Source organism: Acyrthosiphon pisum, chromosome A1 (assembly GCF_005508785.2).
Source record: "Acyrthosiphon pisum isolate AL4f chromosome A1, pea_aphid_22Mar2018_4r6ur, whole genome shotgun sequence".
Taxonomy (NCBI): domain Eukaryota; kingdom Metazoa; phylum Arthropoda; class Insecta; order Hemiptera; family Aphididae; genus Acyrthosiphon; species Acyrthosiphon pisum.
Window position 1 is genome coordinate 47754002 of NC_042494.1, and position 3679 is coordinate 47757680.

Consider the following 3679-nt stretch of genomic DNA (forward strand, 5'->3'; position numbering starts at 1 on the left):
TAATTTGAATTCCACGTAATATATTATATCGTAATTTAAAACAAAATATTATTTATAAATTATAATATATAATTTTTACAGAATTAACAATATAATATAATATAATATACGTATTTGTAATTAAATATTAATTAAAGATACTAATTATTAACATTTAAAAAATATTTGTTCAACCGTTTACATGTGGTTGTGAGTAATATTGTAGTCTGGGGATTTTTTTTCCTAGGGTCGGGGATTTTTTTTCCGGGATTCGATTAAGTCACTGTAATGATAATGAATGATTCAAATTAGGATAAACCATTGCGGCATTGCATAATACCAAACTAGGTATTCTTAGCGAAACTGTGTTTCACCACCCATCTATTTCTAGGGATGTTTTGGAATTTTTATAATTGTTATAGTAAAAACAGCCCGTATTTATGAAGTGGACATATTATGGTAGGCAGTATTGGGTAGTAACGTAACGCAAATTACAAATTACTGTAACGCAATTACTTTTTCAGTAACGCAGTAGTAATTTCATTACATTTTACTTAAAGTCACGATTTAAGATATATCTTAAATCGTGCTTAAAGTAATGCAATTATAATAAAATTAATTTTGAAAAGTAATTTCTATGAAGTAACGCACTAACGCGTTATGTTTACGTTATTAAAATAATAGTTTTGAATGTATTACAAAAACAAGCCGATAGGATATCCCAGAAAAATTAAAAAGGAATTAAATTTATTTTTGATTCCGATAATAGTTAACAATATTACTAAACATTCCAGGAATAAATGTTATCACTTTATTTGCAGAAAGAAAATAGTTCAGCTTAAAAATAAAATTTAATAAAAGTTTATTATGATATATAGCTATCTGCTATAATAGTCATACAAGTGAGGCGATTGTACATTTGTACATGATACTATAATAGGTCTATTATCACTAGGTCTATGATTGTAAAATATATACATAATAAATAATAATTGAATCATATGAGTTGAATATGGTAAAAAAAAATGATAAAAAAAAGTAATGTTATTTGTAACGCACTATTTTATCAATGAAAAAGTAATGTAACGTGATAAAAATAATAATGACTGTAGATACTTGAAAATTTCACTGAATGTTTATATTAGAATTTTCTATACACGATAAAAATTTGAAAATAACTTTACTCTTTTTGAGCTGCTTACGGACATTGTCATTTTTCAATTTTTTCAATTTTTTTTTTCTATAAATATCAATAAAATTTTATTTGTTTCGTAAAAATGCGTGAAAATTTAATGCAAGGCTCCTGATATATTGTTACAATAGCAATTGTAAAATATTAAAAATACATAGGCACACATTTTTTTTATAAGCATTTGAAGTTGAAATTTTGACAAAATTTATCAAATTTAAAATTGAATAATTACTTTGTAGTTAAAATTGTATAAAATGTTCAACTTTTATATCTAAGGATTGAAAATTTAAAACAAGATTTCACGTAAATATTTAATTCTGTTATCAAAAATTCTAAGAAATACATAAGCCCAGTTTATTTTTATAGTCATTTTAAGTTCAAATTTGGACGAAATTACATATTAAAAAACCTGGAATAACTATTTTAGTTATTTTGTTGTGATTGTAATGATTATATAAGATTATTTGTGGGTACTTGAAACTTCTAAAGTATACTATTATATATCTATGATAGTACTACGGTTTGTTGTTGATGTATAACGCGTTACCTAATGGATATTGTGATATGATTAATTTGGAATTTATTGTTGATAGTTTGATACCTATTATAGGTCAATTTTTTTTTACAGTGATTTACAGTTTACCATTATACAGTGACCCACTTGTAACCTTCTGTACAGCAGAACGACATCCACTTCCCACCTTTTTAGTATATGAAATGGCGTCATTATAGATTTTTTGAAATTGTCCTAGGCTTTATTCTGACACCCTGTATAACTCATGGGCTGCTCAAGTTATCAGTTTGTCTGCTCATATTTATAAAATCTAGAACAATAATAAATAGTTTAATTATTTTTTGTCTAACTAAATTCCTTAGGAAAATCGTTTATTTTTAATTTTGATTTAAGTATTAAAATATTCAATTTAGTCATCACATTATTTAATTATTATATACCTGCCTACGGTTTATATAAAATACAAGTAAGGTTTTATACTTTTATATATTTATAATTTTTATTTATATGTCTATAGGGCGTATATAGTAATGACTATTGCGTATGATTATTATAAATTACGATCAAAAACCTGAGGATCTTTATGAAATCGTCCTATTTTTTTGTGTTTATTTAGTGTACTTATAGATTAAAAACTTTTAATTGCAAACAAATATTTACTATTTAATTTTATTCGAAAGTTTTGTTTAGTAATTACTAATTATTACTATAGTTATTACTACAGTATATATATTATATAATGAAATGTCCGAGTTCGACGGACGGTCGCCTATTGTGGCGGGGCGATAACAAACGATAGTACTGTAATACCTATACGGCTAAACGATAAGACATTGACATTAGTACCTAGTCGTATGTAGTATATACTATAATGTACAATGTACTCATTGTATTCAATTAATTGCAGGTGGTTCTAATGATTATTAATATAATTAGAGTACCCATCATAGTACCTTATTGACTATTCATGCCTCTAGTTTTGGAACGTCTGAAATACTCTTGACCCATATTATAAATTACACATTATAATGTTATACATTTGGGTCTAATCAGTGACGTATTGCCAAAAATATTCGTAGGTATTCGCCTTTTTTACGCAGATAGGTGACAATGGTAGAAACCTTAAAATTAAGTAACAAAAAAAATATTTATTTCCTTTCGACCCTTATTATGAATATCAGATTCAGTACAAGTACCGTACCAGTTACCCTACCAATACTTTTGGTATATTATAAAGAAAAAAAACTGTAGGCAACCGATTCAGATTATAAATTATAATATCTTGACTTGATATTTTTTCTACGTAATCATCATACGTTTTAAATATTTATTTATCCATTAGTAAAATACAAAATATTTAAACTAAAATCAAATCATTAGACCTAAAAGTTTTCTTTATTATTATCAATAAAATGTCTTATCGAATAATGTAATAATAATACATATTATTAACTTGCCCGAAGAAAAATGCCAACATCAGCCGAGGTTTTGAACCGGCGTCGGTGCGCGTCGCAACCAACGCCTTACTCTGCTCGGCCAATCCGTGGTTAAATTTACGTGGTTAAATTATAAATTGTTGATAACAATATTATTATATTGAAGATTGGACTATGTTATATGCAAGGTGGATATATCCACCTTGGTCATATGATTTATAGGTAACTACTACATGTCTTGTCATTTAAATTTGTATATAATATTTTATTGTGAAAATGTGAAATTATAAAAAAGTATTTGATATAATAAAAGGGTAATTTTTAATTTTTAATAATTTAATAAACTAATAAATACATAATTGAATGTATTCAATGCAGTTTATGAAAAAAAGTATTCTTTATAATTAATAAGGAATCATTGCATTAGCCATTAAGTACTATTGCATGAATCTTCTGCTCGTATTTACCAGTAGGTAAATAGTAAATATGTATACATATTTATAATCCCCCCCAAAGATCTGTGCTTCATATGGTGCATATGGTGTATAGTAAATATTA